General features: G+C 44.1%; 1 protein-coding gene across 14 annotated transcripts in view; it reads right to left on the bottom strand.

Annotated features, from left to right (window-relative positions):
- FAM49B (family with sequence similarity 49 member B) overlaps positions 1 to 27,275 on the bottom strand; it is a 175,945-nt gene that overhangs the window by 112,364 nt on the left and 36,306 nt on the right. For all 14 annotated transcript variants that reach the window (XM_030938035.1, XM_030938048.1, XM_030938042.1 and 11 more), the window contains exon 2: positions 17,549 to 17,601. The gene's annotated coding sequence lies outside the window, so the exon portion shown is untranslated. The remainder of the gene's footprint in view (positions 1 to 17,548; positions 17,602 to 27,275) is intronic.

Here is a 27,275-nt window from a genome sequence, read left to right as displayed (position 1 = left end):
CAGGCGCCCGCCACCTCGCCCGGCTAGATTTTTGTGTTTTTTTTAGTAGAGACAGGGTTTCACCGTGTTAGCCAGGATGGTCTCGATCTCCTGACCTCCTGATCCGCCCATCTCGGCCTCCCAAAGTGCTGGGATTACAGGCTTGAGCCACCGCGCCCGGCCTAGGAAAGATAATTTACCTTGAACTTTTAATTACAAGCTAATATCTATTAAACTACTCCTAGGTTGATAGAATTTCCCCATTAACTGCCTCAATTCACAGAACTTTGGTAAATTTCAGCACAAAGGAACACTTGGAACTGTTATGTGTTACTGTTCTTCATTCTGAACCTTCTGTTGATCTGCTGCTTTGGAGGTAAGAAGAACGAGGCCCACATTCTAAGACAGACTGAATGCCACAGGCATTTTCTTTAGCCAACTGATCCATCAAGCATTCCATCTAGGGCCACCTACTTGGGGGAACACAGAGTGTAGGAAACAGATTTCTTTTCCAGGGGATGAAAGGCACATTACTTACTCCAATACAAAGCAACAAACAACTGCCAAATAAATGACACGGACGATATATCCTGTAAAATTAAAGGGCTAGAAGAGTTCCTTCCAGCTTGGGAAGGTCAAGGGAGAGGGGGCAGGGAGATGTCCAGGGAAGGACTTGTCCTGCACTTTATCCAATAACAGGGACCCTAGTGCTGTTCGTGAGCTGACTCTTGACCCCTTCACCTGGTCCCAACTTGTACTTGAGATCACTTGCTGCTCTTAATGCCTCCAGCCCCCAGCTGCTTGCCTGGGTTCCTCACCACGGCCATGCATTTGCCATTTTGAGCAAACCAGGTCAGATCCCCTGTGCAGGTGCTCTCAACCTCTGTGCTTCTTGTTTACAGCACACACCATCACTGTAATTGTATGGTTATTGTGTGGTTCCTTGAACACTGTGAGCTCCAGGACGGTAGCAGCCATACTGTTTTGTCACCACTGTATCCACAGTGAGAGCACTGAGCCTGGCACAAGGCATGTACTCAACAAACAGCTGCAGCTGGTCAAGGAGATGGCATTGGTCCAGGCTGAATCAGCACAGGCCTAGGTTTTAACGCTACTGTGAATTCCCAACATGGCCACAGAGCTGGAACCAGGGAATCAGATAAGCAAGACAAGGAGGTAAGATTTAACCCTTGCCCAAAATTAGCCTAAATGATCAGGTCACTACTGTGTAACCTAGTATTTGAAATACAGAGATTAAGACAGAATGATGGGGAAAAGTCAAACATAAACTAAAAGTCTGAAAGAGCTTAGGTCCTCACAGTCATTTTTCGAGGCTACAGAAGGAAAGATATTGCATAATCCTTAAAAAAAAATATGGTCCAAGTTAAGAAGAAGTGTAACTGGTTTAGCAAGCTTCTGTTCTAAAATCCTGGGGCTGGTTTCATGTTAGAACATAGGTTTAATGAGAATGCATCCCTCTCCCCAGGTCGTAATGCACAGAAGAGGGCAAAGGGGAGAATGTTACCTTGCCCAAGCTCTAGTCTTATCTCAACTCACAGACTTGCAGAAAATGTCTACAGTCCATTTCAGTATTTACCGAGCTTTGTAATTTTTTTTTTTTTTTTGACACACTCTCGCCCTGTCCCCCAGGCTGGAGTGCAGTGGTGTAATCGTAGCTCACTGCAACCTCCACTCCCAGGTTCAAGCGATTCTCCTGCCTCAGTCTCCCAAATAGCTTGGATTACAGGTGCCCGCCACAATGTCCAGCTGATTTTTGTATTTTTAATAGAGATGGGGTTTCACCATGTTGGCCAGGCTGGTCTCGAACTCCTGATCTCAGGTGATCCACCCGCCTCAGTCTCCCAAAGTGCTGGGATTACATGCTTGAGCCACTGTGCCTGGCCTAGTTTTTTAATTTAATAGGCCGCTTGTACTTATAAGTGCCTGCATCAGAGTTTCTGGATGAAATCAACTAATTTTAGATGTGGGAGAAACTTTAGAATTAACCTTCAATCTAGCATTTTTACTTATGAAAATGCAGGGCCCAATGGTTAAGGAACTTGCCTAGGGGCACAATACCCCAGTCATGAACTCTGGACCCAGAGGAAAATCAGAGGGATTTATGTCTATACTCTCTGTATTTCTCAAGGTTAGTCTACATCATTGAGGCATCAGTAAAATCCTGTGAAATATCTATACTAATAAGCAGTGTGCAACATTTGGTATGGTATCTGGTGTGATCTTTCAGGGTAAAAGTAGGTCAATTAATTGCTGTCCTTATTTGGCCCTTATTACACACAACACACAAATCTCTTCCACCATTGCAAAATGTTAGAAGATGTATGTGCTGTGGCCGGGCACGGTGGCTCACGCCTGTAATCCCAACATTTTGAGAGACCGAACCAGACGACCACTTGAGTTTAGGAGTTCAAGACTAGCCTGGCCAACATGGTGAAGCCCCGTCTCTACTAAAAACACAAAATTAGCCGGGCATGGTGGTACACATTTGTAGTCCAAGCTACTCGGGAGGCTGAGGCAGCAGAATCACTTGAACCCGGGAGGCGGAGGCTGCAGTGAGCCAAGGTCGTGCCACTGCACTCCAGCCTGGGTGACAGAACGAAACTCTGTCTCAAAAAAAAAAAAAAAAAGTATGTGTTGAATGATGAAGAAATAAGTGGGAATGCAGGCTTTATGAGATTTCCCAATCACCCATAATAGCGAGGAATGGTATCTTTCTTGGTCACAACACTAACCTGCTTACAGAGTTCATGTAAATACTGTTTCTTGCTGTTCCGCCTTTGTCTATGCTGTTCCTCTGCTAGGAACACCTTCCACAACGCTCCCACATTTCCCACCCAAACTCCTACCTACACATCAAGGCTCCCACCAGAAATCTCTACAGACATCAGAAATCTATAGAGATGTTAGATAAGGATTTCAAGGTAACTTATTTCCTTGTTTTACCTTATGGTAACAGCCCTATTTACCTCTTACAAGCGTTCTATGGTATATCAAAAAGACTAACAACAGTAAGAGGTTTGCATAGCATTGTGTATTCCATTGAGAAAAGTGCTACAAAAACACAAGGTAGCATTTTATTAATTTATTAAATCTGATTCCTTGAGACACATACAAAGTGGTTTTGATGGATGAACCAACAAACCCAAGACGAATAGCCTGGTTTACTGCATTCGTTTCTCTTTCCAAGCCACAAGCCAAAATAAACTCACCCTTGATTTATAATGTTGCAAAATGTGCTTCTGAGCACTGATGCCTGAATCCACTGTGGTAATTAAAAGGATGGTTGCATCCATCAGGATGGGATAGGTTATGCTGTGGTAACAAAGAACACCTAAATCTCAGCCCTAAGGATGACCACAACGGCCCCCCGGGATCAAGAAGGTAAGCCCAGCAACCCCATCTTTCTCATTTTCACCTGACAATCTGGTTAGCCAACTCTGTGGCTGACATCAGTTTGAAAGATATGACCCTCTCCTTTCCTTCTCCAACCACCTACAAAATTGTCTCGTGGAGCGCAGTGAGAATCAGAAGTGCTCATCTTTATAAAACACCCAGGATACTGCCTGGCATATAGGTAGCAGCCAGTAAATAATAATGATGGCTACTACCACTGTCATTTCCATTATCCCCACCCCCCCTCAAATAATAATAATGATATTATAATTCTCACAGAGCAGTGATTCCTGAACTTAACTTGTCCTGAACATTAGAATCAACTGGAGAGCTTAAAAAAACTACTAATGCTTGTGTCCCACCCCTAGAGTCTATGAAGTAATTCATCTAGTGTATGACCTTAGGCTTGGGATTTTGAAAGATTGCCAGGTGATTCTAAAGTGTAGACAAGTTTGGAAACCAGCCTCAAGAGGCAGCAAGATTCATATATACACAAACATGTCTTTGTGTTTGCACACACACACACCTGCTCCCAAGTTCCATGAATCGTGCTCCCAGTATGACAGTAGTGGTTATATCACTTAGGGTGAGCCGGGTTATGCTGTGGTAACAGAGCCCCTGAATCTCATTCCTAGTGAAAACCAATTGATCATCCCTGCAGGGTCACAATGAGCCCAGAAGCCCTGTTTTTCCCTGTTTTTCTAGTCTTTACTTGACATTTAAGCCTATTCCTCTCTTTCCCACCCTCCCTCCCTCCCTCCCTCCCTCCCTTCCTCACAATGAGCCCAGAAGCCCTGTTTTTCCCTGTTTTTCTAGTCTTTACTTGACATTTAAGCCCTTCCTTCTCTCTCTCTCTCTCTCTCTCTCTCTCTCTCTCTCTCTCTCTCTCTCTCTCTTTCCTTTTTGGAAAGGCTCTTCCTCTGTCACCCAGGCTGGAGTGCAGTAGCATGACCATGGCTAACTGCAGCCTTGACCTCCAGGGCTCTACTGAGCCTCCCACCTCAGACTCCCAAGTAGCTGGGGCTACAGACACACACCACCGTGCCTGGCTGATTTTTTTCTTTTCTATTTTCTTACTGTGTGTGTAGACACAGGGTCTTGCTAGGACTGATCTCAAACTCCTGGGCTCAAGCAATCCTCCCACCATAGCCTCTCTAAATGCTGAGGTTACAGGTATGAGCCACCGTGCATGGCCTAAGCCTCTGCATTTTATCCTCAGACCTTTCTCATGTTCTATTTACTTCTACTTCATACCTTTCCCCAAGTCCAGTAAAAGTTTGCCTGGCCCAGAGTAAACCAGAACCCAAAGATGACACCAGTGTGGACAGACTTAGGGGAAATCTGGTTAGAGGAACACCATTAAAGGCTATTAGTATTTAAGGCTGTGCTTTGCTCAATTCTCTGTCCCCAAGACTTAAAACATAGCACACAATGTGGTAGAAATTTGGATAGTTACATCAATTATCATCAGTTATAACCTAGAAGAAAAGCAGACACAAGAACTCAAAAAGCACAGCATCTAAGCTGAAAACCTTATTTATCAACTTGTCACCAACCACCATGTGGATTTCAAATTTTTTTATTGCCAGCACGATGGCTCATGCCTATAATTCCAGCACTTTGGGAGGCCGAGGTGGGCACATTACTTGAAGTCAGGTGTTCAAGACCAGCCTGGCCAACATGGTGAAACCCCATCTCTACTAAAAATACAAAAAATTGGCCAGCGTAGTGGCACACACCTGTAATCCCAGCACTTTGGGAGGCCGAGGTGGGCAGATCACAAGATCAGGAGATCAAGACCATCCTGGCCAACATGGTGAAACCCCATCTCTACTAAAAATACAAAAAAGTAGCCGGGGGTGGTGGCAGGTGCCTGTAGTCCCAGCTACTCAGTTATCCAGTGAGCTGAGATCGCACCACTGCACTCCAGACTGGACAACAGAGCGAGACTCTGTCTCAAAAAAACAAATACAAAAAATCAGACAAGCGTGGTGGCGCACACCTGTAATCCCAACTACTTGGGAGACTGAGGAATGAGAATCGCTTGAAACCGAGAGACTGAAGTTGTAGTGAGCCACGATCGCACCACTGCCCTCCAGCTTGGGCAAAGAGTGAGACTCTGTCTCTAGAAAAAAACAATTAATTTCTCCCTGGATAAAATTGTATCTGCTGGGGTGGAATGGAAGTAGGTGAGGGTGAAGGACCTATGAAGAAATGAAAGGCTTTCCACTGGGCAGTGAATTGTGGTACACACACACTGGGGGCAGAGCGGTGTGAAAACATTCTGCACCAGCACACAAGTGACTGATCAGCACATCTTCCTGATCTGTCGGATGTTACGTCTCTGCAGAACCTGGAGAAAACCAGAAAATCCAGCTTGTTTGCCCTCATTTTGGCAGTTTAATTTAGGAATCACACTGGCTTTACATAAACTCTTTACCAAAAAAAACTGTATTCTGTATTTTGAAGGCACAAGTTAACATGGGCCCAAGGGAAGGAAGCATTGTATACAATTACATAATAGCTACTCTATTACTTTAAAACCTAATGGCAGCCTCAGGCAGAAAAGTCAAAAGGAGAGAGAAACCATTTCTGTAAAATTATCTGATGCAATCATCTCTTTGGAGACATTGTCAGTTGACAATGGTTCTGCTTTTTCTCTCAAGCTCATTCAATTTCTGTTATTTACCTGAACCTGGAAGCAGAGTTTTCCTCCCATCTACAACTGGTTTAAAAACAAAAAACAAACAAACAAAAGATCGGGGCGGTGGCTCACGCCTGTAATCCCAGCACTTTGGGAGGCCGAGGCGGGTGGATCACAAAGTCAGGAGTTCAAGACCAGGCTGGCCAAGATGGTGAAACCCCATCTCTACCAAAAATACAAAAATTAGCCAGCTGTGGTGGCGGGCGCCTGTAATCCCAGCTACATGAGAGGCTGAGGAAGAGAACTGCTTGAACCTGGGAGGTGGAGGTTGCAGTGAGCTAAGATCGTGCCACTGCACTCCAGCCTGGGCGACAGAGACTCTGTCTCAAAAAAAACAAAAACAAAAACAAACAAACAAACAAAAAACGGCAGGCAGGATTCCTCTAACAAAAGCTTGAAATGAAAAGCAGGCCGGGCGTGGTGGCTCAAGCCTGTAATCCCAGCACTTTGGGAGGCCGAGACGGGCGGATCAAGAGGTCAGGAGATCGAGACCATCCTGGCTAACACGGTGAAACCCCGTCTCTACTAAAAAAACACAAAAATCTAGCCGGGCGAGGTGGCGGGCGCCTGTAGTCCCAGCTACTCGGGAGGCTGAGGCAGGAGAATGGCGGGAACCCGGGAGGCGGAGCTTGCAGTGAGCTGAGATCCGGCCACTGCACTCCAGCCTGGGTGACCGAGCGAGACTCCGTCTCAAAAAAAAAAAAAAAAAGAAAAAAAAAAAAAGAAATGAAAAGCAGTAACTACTCCCAAGGCCCTGCTTATCATAGAAGAGTCATTCAACAAATCTTTTTAGGGTGTCTATTAACGATTTATTTTCTCTACCCCCATCGCAAAAAAAGCAGAGGAAATAGCGTAGGAGCCACAGCCACAGCCACACCCCGCTTGCTTCCTAGGTGTGTGTGGTGTGTGACTGCCCACAAGCAACTCCAGCTCTCTGAACTTGTTTCCTCATCTGCACACTGGAAATATTTATTTCTTTGACAGGGATATTATGAGAATTAACTCTGAAAAATACATGTAGAGTACCTAGCATTCAATTAAGATTAGGTAAATGCCCTTCTCAGGAACCTCACTAGAGAAGGTGAGTTTCTGGTTCAGTGTGATGACTCACACCTGTAATCCCAGCACTTTAGGAGGCTGAGGTGGGAGGATCGCTTGAACCCAGGAGTTTGAGATCAGACTGGGCAACTTAGCAAGACCTCATCTCTATTATTAATATTTTTAAAAATAAGAAAAAGGTGAGTGTCTAATAAGAGATAATACTTTTACCCATCTTTGTACGCCAATCCTACCACGTCTACTCCACTCCTTCCCCATCGAGCGGCATTCTTCAGTCAAGCACACCTCACCTCCACTTCCAAGGACAGGTCCTGAATGGTCTAAGCCAATCAGTGTTATCCCATCTCCCCTGCCACCACAATAAATTGAAAGATGAATGCATGTCCTGAAATGATCCAATCAGGATGAAGTTCAGAAAGTTTGTTCAGTGGCTCTAGAGGGAGATGGTAGTTCTTTTCTCTCATGACCATGAAGGAAGTCAACCTGAGAATAGAGCCCACAGACAAAAGTACAGAGATGGGAGGATCATAAAGAAAGGAAGATGGAGCCCTGACCTATTCTACCTCTCCAATTTTTGGTTATGTGAGCCACTTAACTGCTTTTATCAATTATCCCATTTGAACTGGGATTTCTGACACTTGCAATTCAAAGCATCTGATACATCCTGGTGCAAGGCTGAATAAATCACTGAATGAAAGATTGCGCACTTCCAATTATTTAACTCAGACTTTAAGTTCCCTGGGAGCAGAAACCCTGGTCAATCTTGGTCACCCAAGGCCTAACAGAGTTTCTGTACACAGGCCCTCCATAAGTACTTTCTTAAATGAATGAATGACATGAAACTTAACAGATCACGATCAGGCGCAGTGGCTCACACCTGTAATCCCAGCACTTTGGGAGGCCAAGGCGGGCGGATCACCTGAGGTCAGGAGTTTGAGACCAGCCTGACCAACATGGTGAAACCCCATCTCTACTAAAAATACAAAAATTAGTTGGACATGGTGGTGGGCACCTGTAATCCCAGTTACTCAGGAGGCTGAGGCAGGAGAATAGGAGAATCGCTTAAACCTGGGAGGCAGAGGTTGCAGTGAGCCAAGATCCAGCCACTGCATTCCAGCTGGGTGACAGAGTGAGACCCTGTCTCAAGAAAAAAAAAAAAGTCTGGACATGGTGGTTCATGCCTGTAATACCAGCACTTTGGGAGGTCGAGGTGAGTGGATCACAAAGTCAGGAATTTGAGACCAGCCTGACCAACATGGTGAAACCCCATCTCTACTAAAAATACAAAAATTAGATGGGCATGGTGGCACACGCCTGTAATCCCAGCTCTCGGGAGGCTGAGGCAGGAGAATTGCTTGAACCCAGGAGGCAGAGGTTGCAGTGAGCCAAGATCACACCACTGCACTCCAGCCTGGGCAACAGAGCAAGAGGACGAAAGGAAGAAAGGAAGGAAGGGAGGGAGAGAGGGAAGGAAAGGAATGAACTAACTTACCAAATCACCTCCAATTTCTGAAGCTTTGAAAGCCCTACTCCCCAGACCTGTCTGGATCAAAGGAGGGTCAAAAGGAAGCCCATATGATTTTGGAGCCATCAGACAGGCCTGGGCTCAAATCATGACTCTAAATAAGCCTCGGCTTCTTCCCCTGAAAAATGGGGACAATAATACCTATTTCCCTGGGCAGGGGGAGCCATGTCAAAGAACCAGGGGGAGGCCTCATTCAAGAAATATTTATTTCCCTCCTGGTCAGCTAACCCTGCTTCATTCCATGCGTTCTGCTCCGGGGTTCAGAAAGGGGAGACATCATATGACAGAGTGGTGGGACACAGCCCAGATCACCCAGCAGAGCCAGCCCTGGGAGGATGAGAACAGATGAGGCACACCCTAAGCCTCCCATACCTCAACATCCATCAGTCCCTTTAGGAGCAGCATCCTAGGCAGACAGCATAGATAAAACTGGGCCATCCAGCTTCTTGGTTTTGCTGGTTGCCTCCTTACAGAGGGGTGGGACTAGTGCAACTCCCATTATCATAGATTTGTACATCCTTAGAGGCTGTCATTTAACCGTTTAGAAGTAATATGGAACTTGGCCAGACTGTAAACTATAGGAGGGCAGGGGCTTGAATCATTCACTGGTCTATCTCTGGTACCCAGTAGGCAATCAATGGAATATTTCCTGAGTACATGAGTGAAGATGAATGAGTGGATAAACAAATATTGATAAAATCAAGGTCTCAGAAAAGAACTATGGCAAAACCCTATTATTTAGTACAGTCTGCTGGCTATGCGGCAGCTAAATCAAATACCAGGCAATGTGAGGGGCTTCTGAAACTAGCAGACCTAGACTGAATTCTGGCCTTGTCAGAGCCCAGGCCTAGAACCTCAGGCAAGTTCCTAAATTCTCTGAGCCAGTTTCTTTAACAAACACAATTATCAAGATTAAATACACATTTTTTAATTGTGGCCAGGTGCAGTGGCTCGTGCCTGTAATCTCAGCACTTTGGGAGGCCGAGGCAGGAGAATGGCTTGAACCCAACAGTTAGAGACCGGCCTGAGCAACATGGGAAACCCCCTTCTCTAAACCTACAAAAAATTAGCCACGCATGGTGGTGCTTGCCTGTGGTCACAGCTACTCGGGGAAGCTCAGGTAGACCACCTGAGCCTGGGAAGTCAAGGCTGCAGTGAGCCGTGATTGCACTACTGCACTCCAGCCTGGGCAACAGAGTGAGACCCTACTGAAGAAGAATAAGAAAGAAGAAATAAGAAGAAAGAAGGAAGGAGGAAGGAGGAAGGAGGAAGGAGGAAGAGGAAGAAGGAGGAGGAGGAGGAGGAGGAGAAGGAGAAAAAGAAGGAAAGAAAAAGAAAAAAATTAGCTGGGTGTGATGTGTGCCTGTAGTCCCAGCTACTCAGGAGGGAGGCAAGAGGATTGCTTGAGCCTGGGAGGTTGAGGCTGCAGTGAGCTAGTATCGTACCACTGCACTCCAGCCCGGGCCACAGAGCAAGGCCTTGTTTCAAAAAAACAAAATAACATAAAATAAAATAAAAATAAAAGTGGGGAGATGTCAATTAAAGTGTCTAGCCCAGCATCTATGGCATAAAGTAGGGACCCAGAAAATGTCCCTTCCCTATGAATGCCCTTTACGTTTGAAAACAGCTATCACATGTCTCCCCTGTCTCCTATTTCTTGTTAAATATTTCAGCTAATTTAATGGTATCCTTAAATGACTTTATTTCAGAGCCCTCTTCTATCCCTCCTCTCTGCAAAGGCTCCATCTGTTAAAACCCCACTCGGGGTATTGCATAACCAGCTCACAGAATCAGCAGCACGCTCCTGTTTGCTCATTCATCTGTTAATTCATTCACTGAGTAAACACTGATTAAACACCTACTATATTGGACATCCTTGGCTCTTGCTTACCCACCATTCACAAATGGTACCCGCATTTCCCTGGGGACCTGCAGTCTTTCCCTCATTCTCAGTCTCTGTACCTGAGCAGGTGCAGGCTGCACCCAATCTCCCTCAGAGGGAGGGCATTTGATCCAAGATGGCCAATCAGAGCGTCGTATTTGCCTGCCACAGCGATTGGTTCACGGCTGTGCATGTTACCCAGAAAAGACCAATCAGAGAGACAGTTGGACTCAGTTCTAAGACTTTTGTTGAACTACTGGAACAGTGGCCTTTTTTACCTCCTGCTAGAATCGCTGACAACCATTTTGTAGCACAATCCAAAAGAAAAGGGAGGCAGCGTTGAAGAGGGTGAAAAACTGTGTAAGCCTTGGCAACACTTTAAGCCTTGGATCCTCCATGCCTTATGTTTCATTCCTAGATTCTTCAATTACATAAACCAACAAATCCCCTTTCTGCGGAAGCCAGTTCGAGGTGAGATTCTGTTTCAAGGTCGACAGAATCCTGACTAATGAAATCCGAAGTGCTGTGGTGTATGCTGCATGCTGACTATACACAGATGAAGCAAGGCGATCCATACCATCCTTCTAGGCACTCACAGGCTGATGTGGAGATAGCTACAAACAACTACAATTATTTAAAGCCAATAAGATAACTGCATTAATTAAATGTGACACAGTGCAATAGGAGCACAGCAAAGCACCTGGGTCCAGGAAGGCCTCACACAGCAATGGCGATTAAACCTATTCCCTATCTCTAGTCAGGCAGTGAAGATGGAATTACTATTTGGAGGAGTCAGATAACACTGTTGATTCACATTCATCTTACAGTAAACTAAAACCATTACATCCCACATTGCACATAAGGACAATGATACTTAAAGCTCTTAACAGCTCTCTCTGAGCCTACAAAATACTGCCTCAAGAGACCAGCAAAGTGCTAAGGTCAAATAACTCTCACTTGCAAGTGTTTCATCTGAATTGTGCAGATATGTTACGCTCTTAAAGACTACCCAGGTCAGTTTTTGTGATTTTGATTCCACACGCTTAAATTTTCCTTCCAGTTTTCTTGACCATTTGGATTTCTTGTCCATTTGTGTGTTGATCACATCACAACAGCCCTTTCAAGATGAATAACCTACTTAACTGAATTCATTTCCAGATGATCAAGGGAAGGGGAAGAGAGAAAGCCTCTGGTTCTATAAAACATTTCCTGATGGGTTAGAAATGTGGTTGATTGTAGAAAACAACAATAACAACAATAAAAAGCACCTCTGGGAACATCTATTTTGAGAAGAAAGGCCCCTAAAGGTCACTCTTTTTAAGTGAACAGAAGTTGGTGTCGCTTAGACCTTTGATGATGCATACTCAACAGGAAAGTTGTCAAGATAAAATAATTCCAAAAAGGAGGACATCGCAGGACGAATTCTCCTTGCTTTGTTGTTTCTAAACACATCAGCAATTCATGTGGTCCAGAAACACAAGCTACAGCTTTCCAGAACAAAGAATCTTACAGTTGGAAAAATGAGTACTAACTGAATACTTCCATGTGGTCTCAAGAGAGGTGCCAGGGACTAGAGTCAGGAGAGACAAAAGGTTTGAGATGCCTCCCAGATAACTCAGATTTCTATGAAGCAGCTGGGTCACCCCTGTTTCCAAAACACCTTGCAGGCTGTCACGGAATTTCCCCTCCTCTACCTGCATGCCACAGGACTTTGCACAACGAAGGTACCACCCATTTTCTTGAAAATGGGATTATCGGGCCAAGCACAGTGGCTCTCACCCATAATCCCAGCACTTCAGGAGACCAAGTCAGGAGGATCACTTAAGCCCAGGAGTTCAAGACTAGCCTGGGCAAGACAAGGAGACCCCTGTCTCTACAAAATGAAAAAAATTAGCCAGGTGTGGTGACACATGCCTGTAGTCCCAGCTACTCAAGAGGCTGAGTCTGGGAGGTCGAGGTTGCAATGAGCCATGATCGTGCCACTGCACTTCAGCCTGGGTGATCAAGCAAGAGCCTGTCTCCAAAGAAATAAAGAAAAAAAAAAAAGAAAATGAAATTACCATTTATCACGCATTTACTGTGCAGCTCTGTTGTCCAGGTATCAGCAGGCAATAGAGAGAACTCCAGTGTTAGGGATGTGTGAGGACACATCCTCACATCCTTACCTGTGTGACCTGTCTTACCTGTGAACAGATAACACAGGTAATGGCCTGGTGCTTGTCAAATGCTCAACAAATGTTGGTTTCCCATGGGATATATGCAACCCCACCCAGGAGACCTGCTAAATCTCCTCTATAAACATTCAAAGAAACATAAAAGGACATATAGCAGGATATCTTCCACCCACCCAAACCCCACAATTCCCTAAGCTTTTTCAAGAGGTATACAGAATTCCCTCAGACACTGTGTGTGTGTGTCCTTCCAGCAATCGCCTAGGCATAATCAAGTATGAGTATGTGTGTGGGTGGGTGTGTATAAACACTTATACCCTCTTCTTGTTTTCCTACATCTGGCAGCATACCACATATACTTTCTTGCAAATTGCTTTATTCTTAAACTTAAGAATATATCCTGAAAATCATTCCTTCTTAGCAGATATGACCTACTATTTTAAACAGTGTTGGGGCAATCTACTTTAAGAACACACATTCAATCAATTCCTCATTTTTTGTTTTTTGGGGTTTTGTTTGTTTGTTCATTTTTTGAGACAGAGTCTTGCTCTTGTCACCCAGGCTGGAGTGCAGTGGTGCAGTGGTGCAATCTCGGCTCACTGCAGCCTCTGCCTCCCGGGTTCCAGCTATTCTCCTGCCTCAACCTCCCGAGCAACTGGGATTACAGCTGTGGGCCACAACACCCAGCTAATTTTTGTATTTTTTGGTAGAGACACAGTTTCTACCATGTTGATCAGGCTGGTCTCAAACTCCTGACCTCAAGTCATCTGCCTACCTCAGCCTCCCAAAGTGCTGGGATTACAGGCATGAGCCACTGCGACCGGCCTAAATCAATTCCTTATTGATATACATTAAGTTGTTTCCACAGTCTTTCTATTACTAGCAATGCTGCAATGTATATATTACATGCATCTTCACACACATATGTAACTATAGGAAAGATAGAATTTATAAGACAAAATCCTTGAAGCAGAATTGCAGGGTCACAGGGTATGTGCACTTAAAATGGTAGACAGTGCCAAATGGCACTGGCTCATTGCCACCTGGGATCAAGCAATCCTCCCACCTCAGCCTCCCAGGTAGCTAGGACTACAGGTGCCACCTATAGAGGGTGTACCACCCTCCTTTGAATATTTTGCCCTTGATGGTGACCTGGTCTCAAATTCTTGGAACCTAAGGATTGGAAGATGTCTGAAAGGACATCTAATTTTTATGTCTTCTAATACTGCCTCTCCCTTAGTCCCTCTATGTAGACATAAGTAGTGCCATTGATACTTCTTCACCATTATTTCATATACCCATCTCTTTATCACTTAGTGCCTACTCTTGATGATTTCCCATAGTATAATACTTGCAAACACAGACTCAAGGCTACCCGAGACAGCCTAGAGTCAAATCCCAGATCCATCACTTACCAGCTATGTGACCATGAGCTAGTGGCTTAAACTGCTATTTAGTTTCTTTGTCTATAAAGTTCAGATGATCATAATAATGCCTCCTCATAATTTTGTTCTAAGGAGTAAATGAGTTAATGCAAATAAAGTACACAGAACAATGTCATTTACTATGCACTTAACAAATTTTAACTGTCATTGTCTTCCAGCTCATTAATTCTCTCTTTAGCTATGCCTAATCTGTCATTTAACTCTTTTGTTGGATTTCAATTTTAATGATTATTTTTCCTTTCAATTCAGCTGCTCTTTGTCAACCTATTCTTTTTCCATCTTTCTTTACATTTTTTATATTATCTTTAGTTCTTAATCATTTTATTTCTTTTTTCTTGTGAACCCAAACTAAGACATCTTAATAATTTTAAATATACCATTTTTATAGTCTCTTTTAAATGATTTTATTATTTCCAACTTGGAATGGCTTCCTGAATAGTTTAGTTTTTCATTGTGAACTCGTCCTCAGAGGTCATTGTCACTGTGGGAGTGCTGTTAGGTATGGGTTGTTAAAATATACCTATGGAATGACTTTGTGTTTGCAGTAGAGGTTTCCATGGTACTAGACCAGTTTTATCTCAATTTTTCAGGATGAAGGGTCTCATACTTCATAAGTAACAAAAATACAGATTCCACAACCACATATGGTATAATCCCATGCGTTTAAGTTCTTGCTGGTAACTTTTTTCCAGTCAAGGCAAGCTTCCTCTCTATTTCTACAAGTATCGAAGTTTTTCTAGCCCCTTTTCATGAGAAAGTCAGACCTTCAAGGCTCCAGAGCACTCAGTTCCACCTTGAGCCCCCAGGCTCTGTAGCTTCTGTGCAAAAGCCCCAGGAGTAGTCATGGCTTCAGCTCACATGCCACCATTTAGCTTAAATTCATCCACCTTTTTTTTTTTTTTTTTTTTTTTTTGAGGTGGAGTCTTGCTCTGTCATCCAGTGTGGAATGCAGTGGCGTGATCTCTGCTCACTACAACTTTCCCGTCCCAGGTTCAGGCAATTCTCCTGCCTCAGCTTCCTGAGTAGCTGGGATTACAGGCATGTGCCACCACACCTGGCTAATTTTTGTATTTTTAGTAGAACAAAGTTTCACTGTGTTGGCCAGGCTGGTCTGGAACTCTTGACCTCAAGTGATCTGCCCACCTCCGCCTCCCAAAGTGCTGGGATTACAGGCATGAGCCACCGCGGCCAGCCTATCCTCATTTGTGACATTTGCAGGTTTCCCTTTCTTCAGCGCTCCCCTAGATAAAATTCTTACATTTCCATCAATTCTGTATTCATAGCAGGAAGGACTCAGACAAGTCAGCTTAGTCCACCACGTTGCCAGAAGTATTCCAGGTCACTACATTTAATATAACAACTTATTCACACTTGAGTTCTGCCCCCATTAAAATTGTATCTACTCAAGGGTTAGCTTCTAAAGCCAGCATGAAAATTGAAAGAAGTCAAAATTCCCCTTGAAAAATCCCACAATAAGGTCTCAGGTTGGAGACAAACAAACCATCTTTCATGAAGCCCAACACAGCCAGCCTTTCCTTCAGCACTGGATTTGGTTTCTTAGGGTTGAGCACCATATGCAATAACTGGCTTGGATTTAAGGGCCATGTTGTGTGATAATTAAAATCCATAAATATGAGAAACATACTTGGTGGCACAAGATGCTCACATCCTAAAAAGCCATGAGAACAAAGACCAGCAGACGGAACAGCAGATCCATGTCTGCCATTCACACCCACTCCAAGAGAGATGCCCATTGGATGAAATGATAGGATCACCCACACTATTTAAAGTGGTGTTTTTATCCTTTTGTTTTTGTTGAGCAAGTATATTTGGATATGGCTAAGGTAGAAGCATGAATCTGTGATGACAGACGTCAGAATAGTGCTTATCTCTGGTGTAATACTAAGTGCAAAGGGTCATGAGGGAACTTTCTAGAAATATTGTATATGCTGATTTGGGTGATGGTTAGATGGATGTAACATATTAAAATTTCACCAAGCTGTACGATTAAGATTAAGATTTGTGCATTTTACAGCAAGTAAGATAGTCTGATTCAAATAAAAGTTAAAAGCATGCCTAAGCAGAGATGGCTGTAAGTATTTTGCCACAGGTCCCTATCCTATGGTTAAGCCTCACCAGTGAGGGTAGTAGGGAGTCTAGGAAACCGGGGGAGAAAAGAAGCAGAAACGGGAAGTGCACTGTCACAGACAGAGGGCACCCAGGAGCCAAGAGTCAATGGTTTTCCGTGAAGGGCCTTATAGGGTTGACAGTTGACAAGACCACATCGGTTAAGAGCACTGATTTTCCTTTTTTTTTTTTTTGAGACGGAGTCTCGCTCTATTGCCCAGGCTGGAGTGCAGTGGCGTGATCTCGGCTCACTCCAAGCTCCGCCTCCCGGGCTCACGCCATTCTCCTGCCTCAGCCTCCCAAGCAGCTGGGACTACAGGCACCCGCCACCATGCCTGGCTAATTTTTCGTATTTTCAATAGAGATGGGGGTTTCACTGTGTTAGCCAGGATGGTCTGGATCTCCTGACCTCGTGATCTGCCCCACTTGGCCTCCCAAAGTGCTGGGATTACAGGCGTGAGCCACCATGCCCAGCAAGAGCACTGACTTTCCATCTAGACTGCTTGAATGTGAATACAAATTCTATCCCTTACCAACAGAGTGACCCTGGGCAAGTTACTTGTCTTCTTTGAACTGCAACTTTGTGGGAGCTTCTGTGAAACTTAAACAAGTTAAAAAGCTCTTAGCACAGGGTCTGCATATAGTAAATATTCAAAAAGTATTAGTTATTATTGCCATTACTCATGACGGTAGGCTGGAAATGTCTCCTTCCCTCCAAAATTTTGTTCTTATTTCTTTCTTTTTTTTTTTTTTTAAAGACTGTCTTGCTCTGTCGCCCAGGCTGGAGTGCAGTGGCACAATCTCAGCTCACTGCAACCTCCGCCTCCTGAGTTCAGGCGAGCATGCCTGGCTAAATTTTATATTTTTAGTAGAGACAGGGTTTCACCATGTTGGCCAGGCTGGTCTTGAACTCCTGACCTCAAGGGATCCACCCACCTTAGCCTCCCAAAGCGTTAGGATTACAGGTGTGAGCCACTGTGCCCAGCCTATAGTTCTTATTTAAACTAATAATGTGACCTAAAAACCTCGTAGGTTCATAGAGTGAACGAATATTCATAGAATGAATGAAGGGATGTATGTGTATTCTGATTTCAACAGAGGTAGGAGGTTCTTATTTCTATGGAACTGAAATCCATCTTGTAGCCATTCCCATCCACTTTAACTTTTCCTCATAGAAGTGTGGTTAAGAGTGCTGGTTCTGGAGCCAGATGGCCATGGTCAAATTGCAGCTCTGTTACTTACCAACTGGGTAATCTTGAATGAGTTAATCAAATTCCAGGTCTCAGTTTCTTCTCCTGTAAAAGAGTTATAGCCAGAATTAAGCAAGTTACAACAGTCCTCAGTACACAGAAAGCCCCCAGTAAATCCTAGCTATTGTTTTTTTCCCATAGTAGAGGCACAACTCCAAATAGCATTTGTTTGTTTGATTGTTTATTTGTTTTTGGAAGACATAGTCTTGTTCTGTTGCCCAGGCTGGAGTGCAGTGGCATGATCTAGGCTCACTGCAACCTCCGCCTCCCAGGTTCAAGTAAGCATGCCGGGCTAATTTTTTTATTTTTCGTAGAGGCGGGATTTCATCATGTTGGCCAGCTGGTCTCGAACTCCTGACCTCAAGTGATCCACCAGTGTTGGCCTCCCAAAGTGCTGAATTACAGGCATAAGCCACTGCACCTGGCCCCAGATCGCATTTGTACAGTCCATTATATCACTGAATTGTTTTGCAAACAGTTTTCTCATTTAATGCTCAAAATAGTCTGGTGCATTACAAATAAACAAAGATTCAGAGAAGTTGAATAATTTGCTGAAGGTTGCATAGTAAGTAAAGAACAAAGACCTAAACCAAACTCCTATGACTGAAGGACAGTTTGGCTGGACTGTGTTGTCCTTAGGAGCGCATATGGTGGGGCCAGGGCTATCCATGGAGATTCAGTATAAAGGATATTGGGACCTTTGGCTGCAGCAGCAAGTCTTGGTCCCAGCAAAATGCTCAGTTCAACTTGAGTCTGAAATGGTTTTAGTCATTCTGTCCCTTGAATCACTTCCTGTTTCAGGTTTCTACTTTGCAGAGAAAGAAACACAAACAGGTATATTACGCCAGCCTTGTCACCCTCCAAAATCTCCTACAGCAACAAAAGCTGATGAATTAAAGAGAATTATCATAAAACCATAGTTAACATCCCTTTTTAATGCATTTGCCAGCAGTTAGTGTGAAGATCAGAGCAAAGTCTGCACTGTCTAGACACTCTTACTATTGAATGGAAGAGAAACAGGATGACTTTTTCTCTGGCCTTTTTTCTGATTAAATCTTTAGCTGTCTTAGTGTTTTCTCTTTGCTTTTCATTGGGTGCTGAAACTACCGGAAGCCACTTAACCAGCCTTGTTTTATTCACAAAAGGTTTAGGGGCCATGTCTAATTGTCCAGAGAGAATCCTATCTGCTGATAATTTCAGCCACTTCGGCTGCTTTTGCAACTCTCTTTTTGTTTGCCAGTGTAGGTTTTCTTTCTGTTGTTCTCCTTGTTATGGCATGAGTGTGGTTTAACATTCCCTTTTAAATAATAATCACAGAACTGCTCAGTGGCCAAGGAGAGGATTTAAGAACCATCTAGGCCAGGCATGGTGGCTCGCCTGTAATCTCAACATTTTAGGAGGCTGAGGTGGGAGGATCGCTTGAGCCCAGTAATTTAGGGAGCTCTCGTCTCTACAAACAATTTAAAAATTGGCTGGGTGTGGTGGCACATGCCTGTAGTCCCAGCTACTTGGCAGGCTGAGACAGGAGGATCGTCTGAGCCCAGGAGGTCGAGGCTGCAGTGAGCCATGATGTGCACTGTGCTCCAGCCTGGGTAACAGAGCAACCCTGTCTCTAAACAAAACAAAAAAAAGAACCATCTAAGCATACTGCATACTCACAAACTATGTCCTCAAATGTACACACACAGACTCCACACATACCACACATTCATTCCATGTACACACACCACACATACACCATACACACATCCCATGCACACACCCCACACACATCCCAGGAACACACCCCACACACAACCCACATCTCTCAGACACACACCCAGCACACCCAGGGCATAGAGTGTGGCTCTGACAGAAGTAACGTGGGCAAGCGTGGCTTCTTTTCGTTTCCAAGCTATGGACAGAAAGCCTTGACTACAGCTCTAGAAACCAGATCTTGCCTCCTCTTCAGACTCATACCATGGGTCTCATTCCTTCTCAGTCTTTCGGAGTGTCTGACTTGGGCAAGTCAAGTTAGAATTGGCCAGAGGCAGGAAGGGATCCAAGCAGAGCTCTCGGCACATGCAAAGGCCAGCAGGTTAGACTGCGGTCCATTCAGTTAAGCATAGGAGGTGGAAGAGGGATGGGCCTGGGTATGCAGGGGTGGGCTTGCCAGGGTAACCCACCTGGGCTAGGTGCCCCCCGAAGGTCCCTCCCAGCCCTCAAGGCAGAGTCTATCATCTTCTGAGAGCCCAGGTCCTCTCTTTCCCTAACAGCCTTTTCACTAGCATGCTGAAGTCGGCTCCAGAAGACAAGGGGAGTCCCAACCACCTCACGTGGGCTCCTGCTCCTTCCTCTTTCTTCTCGTCTCAGCAGTGACCAGACAGTGACTCAGGGAAGGGAGCTGTCCTCTATTTGTCATTTAGTTCTTTGAAAAATACTCACCTATAGTCCTAGCTACTCTAGAGGCTGAGAAAGGAGGATCACTTGAGCCTTGGAGTTCAAATCCAGCCTGGGCAACATAGTGAGGAACTGTCTCTATAAAAATAAAAATTTAAGCTGGGCGCGGTGGCTCAAGCCTGTAATCCCAGCACTTTGGGAGGCCGAGGCGGGCGGATCACGAGGTCAGGAGATCAAGACCATCCTGGCTAACACGGTGAAACCCCGTCTGTACTAAAAAATACAAAAAGTTAGCCGGGCGTGGTGGTGGGCGCCTGTAGTCCCAACTACTCAGGAAGCTGAGGCAGGAGAATTGTGTAAACCCGGGAGGCGGAGCTTGCAGTGAGCTGAGATCCAGCCACTGCACTCCAGCCTGGGCGACAGAGCAAGACTCCGTCTCAAAAAATAAATAAATAAAAAAGAAAAAAAAATAAAAATTTAAAAACACCCAGGGCTCCTATACCCAACTAGCCTTCTAACTCCCTCCTTTCTCCCACCCAGTCCCTGACCTAGCTGAGAAATGCTGGATTTCTCTGTGTCTTTATCCATCTCCTCCAAGAGACTTTAAGCTTTAAGCTACCTGAGGGCTCATGCTAGGTTTTGGTCACCCTAGTGTCCCCCGCACCTGGTACTATGCCTGATGTCTAGTAGATCCCCCAAATGCAGGTGGAACCAAACTGATTCCCCTCCCTGCAAATGAGCCCTGCCCGGAGCCCACCCACAGGGCAGCTTGTCTGAGGCCGAAGCAGGAGACCTAGAATCAAGCCAACCCAACACTCCTCCCCCAGCATTCTCTAGGAGATGCTGCCTTGTGAATCCCAACCTGAACACCGACAGCTATGTTAGTCTAATTCCCTCATTTTATCAACAAAGAACCTCAGGCCCAAAAGAATGATATGACTTGCCCAAGGTCTCTCAGAAAATGTGATATAAAGTTTTTTAAAGGAGCAAAACATCGCTTAAAATGGAAGCCTATCTATCACCCCTACCAGAAACGCTGCTTATTTTAAGAGGAAAACCCTTAATGTTGGCATCGAATGGAAGCTTTCCTTTCTCTGACCAATGTCACACTTTCATGACTCCTGGGATGCTCTAGGCAGCACTAAAAGCTCCCACTGAAGCAAATCTATTTACAAAGGTGACCAGGAATTGTTTTAGGGATTGGGTATATTTTTGATTATGGATCATTTTTAAAGTTAATTCTCTATTATGTGATCTAAGGCTATAACGATGTTTTAAACAATTGAGCCTCCCAAACCACTTAGTTCCTTCCTGGTTTTTAAAAATGTTTTGCTATTTAAAAATGTTTTGCTATTAAACAACTTTACTAGAACTTGAAACAGGGTCTCACTTTGTTGCCCAGGCTGGAGTAGAATGGCTCAAACATGGCTTACTGTAGCCTCAACCTCCTGGGCTCAAAGTGCTCCTCCTGCCTCAGTCCCCCAAGTAGCTGTGACCACAGGCACGCGCCACCATACCCAGCTAATTTCTTTTTTTTTTTTTTTTTTGAGACAGAATCTCGCTCTGTCACCCAGGCTAGAGTGCAGTGGTATGATCTCAGCTCACTGCAACCTCTGCCTCCCGAGTTCAAGAGATTCTTCTGTCTCAGCCTCCCAAGTAGCTGGGACTACAGGCACCTGCCAGCATGCCCAGCTAATTTTTGTGTTTTTAGTAGAGACAGGGTTTCACCATATTGGCCAGGCTGGTCTCAAACTCGTAACCTCAAGCGATCCTCCCACCTCGGCCTCCCAAAGTGCTGGGATTACAGGCGTGCGCCACCACGCCCGGAACAGATGATTTTTAAGGAAGACACTTCTACCCATAATCCCTCCACCAAAAGAAAGAATTCCTTACAATTCTGTGTCCTCCTAAACTTTTTTATCCACAGTTCTGTACTCTGGACATATGTATGTATTTCATTAAAACACATTACCTTTAGTATAAAAACATTGTTAAATAGTTTCCTTTTATCTTAAAAAATAAAAAAGACAAAAACTTTTATTATGTAAGTCATTGGCACCATGTTTCTGATAAACGCCACAGAGCAACACCTAGGCTACAAATTAAGAGCACCTGGAAATTTTGAGTTTGAGCCTTTTAAAGCTACATTTTCTAGCCTGCTTCATTCCATAATTATTCTGACACTTTCCACATCCCACTTAATAGGAAACAAAGGAAAACAGGTGTTTTCCTCATTCCACCTGGCACAGCATGCTCTACTGCCGAAGTTTGCAGCAGTTGCTTACTGCTGTATTTTTCCTGCAGGTGAAATGACATCTCTGGTTTGGCCAGAGTTTAAAAATACTGCAGCAGGGTCCCCACCCTGCATAATTAAACAGACTCTCTGGGGATACACCCCAGCGCCATAGTGCTCCAAAGCTCCCCAGGTGATATTCATGTGCAGCTGGGACTGAGAAGCACCAGGCTAAGATAACTCATTAGTCAAAGGAAACCCATGGGAAATCTTATCTGGAAATGAAGAACTCTTGTAATTAAATAAAATAGCAGATGTAAAAGTCCCTAACAGTGCCTGTTACCCAGAAGACAATAAATGTTAATTAAACAAAAAATAATAATTTAAATAATTACTCCCTCCCCTCAGTGGATTCACCTTGTTATTTTATTGGCTTGTTTATCACTTGTTTTTTCCTTTACCATGATTCATTCTATCCCTGTTAATAAAATTATAAACTTATACCTATAATCCTGTTCAATTACAAGAGCTCTGTAATATTTCTAACAACCATTTATCACTTTATTTAATAAAACTTTCCCCCAGTACAGTGGGGGAATAAATATGCAATAAACATTTGCTATTTATAATAATAATATTTATATTTATTTATAATAATGGTATTCAGAATTATTTTAATTCAGAATTCATGACCGTTTTTCTAAACTAGACTGAAATTTATTTCACATTATTAGGACCAGTTAGCAATAATGTAAAAAATTAGGGCAATGTTTAATAAACTTATGAAAACAGATCTTTAAGCAAAGCAATTCTTTTTTATAATTTCCTGGGAAAAAACCAAATGCAGTCATTACACAGGTAAACTTATCTCCCCATTCAAGGGGGCCCTGCTCAGCTGTTCCCATAGTTACCTGGAGAGACTAATACTGCAATTAGTTATAAGTGGTTTTTCCTTCCAACTTCTCCCTACAGCTGCCTCTCTGAATGTGAATTTGGAAGGTGATTCTTTTTTTTTTTGAGACGGAGTCTCGCTCTGTCGCCCAGGCTGGAGTGCATTGGCCGGATCTCAGCTCACTGCAAGCTTCGCCTCCCGAGTTTACGCCATTCTCCTGCCTCAGCCTCCCAAGTGGCTGGGACTACAGACCCCCGCCACCTCGCCCGGCTAGTTTTTCGTATTTTTTTTAGTAGAGACGGGGTTTCACCGTGTTAGCCAGGATGGTCTCGATCTCCTGACCTTGTGATCCGCCCGTCTCGGCCTCCCAAAGTGCTGGGATTACAGGCTTGACCCACCGCGCCCGGCCTGGAAGGTGATTCTTAATGTTTACATTACCCCTCAGTTCTGAGAAGCCAAACATTTGTTTGAAAAAAAGAAATAGAATTTCTGAATCAGACAAACAGTTTGTGTGTGTACGTTTTTTTTTTTTTTTTTTTTTTTTTTTTTTTTTTTTTTTTTTTGAGACAGAGTCTGGCTCTGTCGCCCAGGCTGGAGTGCAGTGGCATGATCTCTGCTCACTGCAACCTCCGCCTCCTGGGTTCAAGTGATCCTCCTGCCTCAGCCTCCCAAGTAGCTGGGATTACAGGCATGTGCCACCATGCGCAGCTAATTTTTGTTTTTTTGTTTTTTTGTTTTTTTTTTTGAGACGGGGTCTCGCTCTGTCGCCCAGGCTGGAGTGCAGTGGCCGGATCTCAGCTCACTGCAAGCTCCGCCTCCCGGGTTTACGCCATTCTCCTGCCTCAGCCTCCCGAGTAGCTGGGACCATAGGCGCCCGCCACCTCACCTGGCTAGTTTTTTGTATTTTTTAGTAGAGACGGGGTTTCACCGTGTTAGCCAGGATGGTCTCGATCTCCTGACCTCGTGATCCGCCTGTCTCGGCCTCCCAAAGTGCTGGGATTACAGGCTTGAGCCACCGCGCCCGGCCAATTTTTGTATTTTTAGTGGAGATGGGGTTTCACCATCTTGGCCAGGCTGGTCTGGAACACCTGACCTCAAGTGATCCACCCGCCTGGGCCTCCCAAAGTGCTAGGATTACAGGCGTGAACCACCGTGCCCGGCCAGAACGAAGAGGTTTTATTAAGGCCGTTTCCAAATGTCTTGCCTTGCTGGCACAAACTGCCCCAGTCATCTTTTCTTGTATTGTCCAGACAGAGAAGACATCTAACAGGTATGTGGGAAGTTGGGCCATGTTCAGCTCAAGAGTCACACTCGTTCACAGTAGACCTCTGTATGGCTCATACATGAACTCTGCTATGCTTCACTTCCTAAGGCCATCCAGTTCCCAAAGTCTGCCATTTCATGTTTTAAATCAACTGGACTCGACACCCAGCCAAAAATAATAATGATGTGCACATCTCTGTATGTAAATGTCAATAATAAGGTACAAAATGATCACACATGGGCCAACTCCCATCCTATACCATTTGGTATTATCACCTAATATTTGTCCTCACTCTTTCAATGAGATCATAAGCACCTTGAGGGTGGACATCTTGTATTAGCAGTAGTAGAAGTATTAATTTTATTGATATATTTATTTTTAATAGAATCTTGCTCTGTTACCTAGGCTGGAGTGCAGTGGCACCATCATATCTCACTGTGGCCCAGGGCTCAACCGATCCTTCTGCCTTAAGCTCCCAAGTAGCTGGGGTACTACTCAGTCGTACAGGCGTGTGCGACCATGCCTAATTTTTTTATTTTATGTAGAGACGAGGTCTTGCACTGTGCCCAGGTCAATCTTGAACTCCTGGCCTTAACAATCCTCCCAGCTAGGCTTCCCAAAGCCACAGTGGGCCACCATGCCCAGTCTAATTGCAGTTTTGATCCTCTTAATCGAATTGTCTAGAGCGTGTTATATAGCTAGACAATCAGATCACCTGAATAATAAAACTTTCTTATGTTTTCATTCAATATTCGGTCAGTCAAGCACTAAATGACTACTGTGAGATGGCTGTGGGGCAGGCTTCACAAGTGATTCCAATTTGTCTTGGTTGATTTGAACTTGTTGGAAAAACCGCAAAGTCTGAAACCTCCACGGTAACAGATTTAGAGAGAATCCCTAGAGACCCGAGCCTCGCACTGTGGGCACCATCTCCCCAGGCATGTTCCAGGATCATACAGAACAAAAGATGCACCTCGAAAATGAATGCATTTGGAGGAATCCTCCCCTGTGCTAGAGTTTTCTAAAGTATCCCTCGATCCATTCAGAACATGTCCTTTTATATTAGCCAGGTTCTCTATTGCTCTGTCAATGTGTGTTATTATTATTATTTCCCAACTATGCAGTTCAGAAAAGATGCTAATACATTGGGGTTAGGGGGTGTCCTTTGAAACACATTCACAGGTGTTGAATTTCCTATTCATAACTAGTGCTAATCAGCTAAGTGAGTGCACACACACACACACACACACATGCACACACACACACACATGCACACACACACACACATGCACACACACACCTTTTTAAAAATATATCAATGTTGGCCGGTGCAGTGGCTCACATCTGTAATCCAAGCACTTTGGGAGGCCGAGGCAGGCAGACCACTTGAGGCTAGGAGTTCGAGACCAAACCTGGCCAATATAGTGAAACCGCATCTCATACTAAAAATACCAAAAAAAAATTAGCAGGGTGTAGTGGTGTGCACCTATAATCCCAGCTACTCAGGAGGCTGAGGCAGCAGAATCACTTGAACCCGGGAGGCAGAGGCTGCAGCAAGCGGAGATCATGCCACTGCACTCCAGCCTAGGTGACAGAGCGAGACTCTGTCTCAAAATAAATAAATAAATAAATAAATAAATATCAATGTTTTACAATCCTAATACCAGGAAAACACAAAGTACTTCTGATTTTCAATGCATGTTTACTACCAAGATGCAAATCCCATACACGTTTTGGAATGCTTTGGAAATAACAACTGATTCTTGGTTCCACCACAAGTTGATAAACATTCTCTGGCTTGGATTTTCTGTCAATAGTAGCAGAGATTAATTTCAAACATTTTGCTATGCTAACATAAGGAATAAAGCCTACTAGAGCTTCTTTTATTCACAAGCTGTCTTCTCTGAGACTATAACCTTTTAGGTTGAACCACTATTAGCTGGAAACTTCTTTTGGAAGGATAAGAGAGAACAGCACCCAGAGTATACCTTTTGCCCAGAACTGGAGCCCAAGATCTGGGGAGATACTGCTATAATACTGGGCCATTCTCTTTCAAAGATAATAAACAGCAGAAGGGTCTATTAATTATCATTTCCCAGCTGGCCATGGTGGTACAAGCCTGTAATCCCAGCACTTTGGGAGGCCAAGGCAGGCAGATCACCTGAAGTCAGGAGTTTCAAACCAGCCTGGCCAACATGGTGACACCCAGTCTCTACTAATAATACAAAAAAAAAAAAAAAATTTGGCCTGGCATGGTGGCAGGCGCCTGTAATCCCAGCTATTCGGGAGGTTGAGGCAGGAGAATTGCTTGAAGCCAAGACGCGGAGGTTGCAGTGAGCCAAGATCACGCCATTGCACTCCAACCTGGGTGACAAGAGCAAGACTCTGTCTCAAAAAATAAAATAAAATAAAATAAAATAATCATTTCCCTTTAAACTCATTCTCTCCTGGAAACATGAACCATTTTTCAGAACAAATTCTGATGCATGATAAAAATAAAAACACAGTTTCTACATTTTGTCTACCATTCTCCTGGCATAGGCTGATCACAGCTTAAGATACACATCTTCATTTTTCCACAGTATCATGATCTATTGCTTACATAGTTAAAATTGTTTTCAATGGGCCAGGGAAGGAGATTGCAGTGAGCCAAGATTTCACCACTGCACTCCAGCCCGGGCGACAGGGCAAGACAACATCTCAAAAAAAAAAAAAAAAAAAAAAACGAAAAAAACCGCTGAAGTACTTGCACCTCTATGTCCAAGTGATAAATCTGCCTTCAAGAAATCTGATTTTTGGGGTGGGGGAGGACAATTACATAGTATGGTGCTTAACATGTTGATAAATGTTCAAAAGAAGTTTTTTGATGCTTTAAGCCAATCATCTGTTTAAACCAATAACATTAATTATTACTGTGTACTTTAATATGCAGTCTTGTTTTTCAAGAAGCC

Source organism: Rhinopithecus roxellana, chromosome 9 (genome assembly GCF_007565055.1).
Source record: "Rhinopithecus roxellana isolate Shanxi Qingling chromosome 9, ASM756505v1, whole genome shotgun sequence".
Lineage (NCBI taxonomy): Eukaryota > Metazoa > Chordata > Mammalia > Primates > Cercopithecidae > Rhinopithecus > Rhinopithecus roxellana.
Note: the sequence above shows the minus strand (reverse complement) of the source record. Positions and strands in the feature narration are given on the sequence as shown.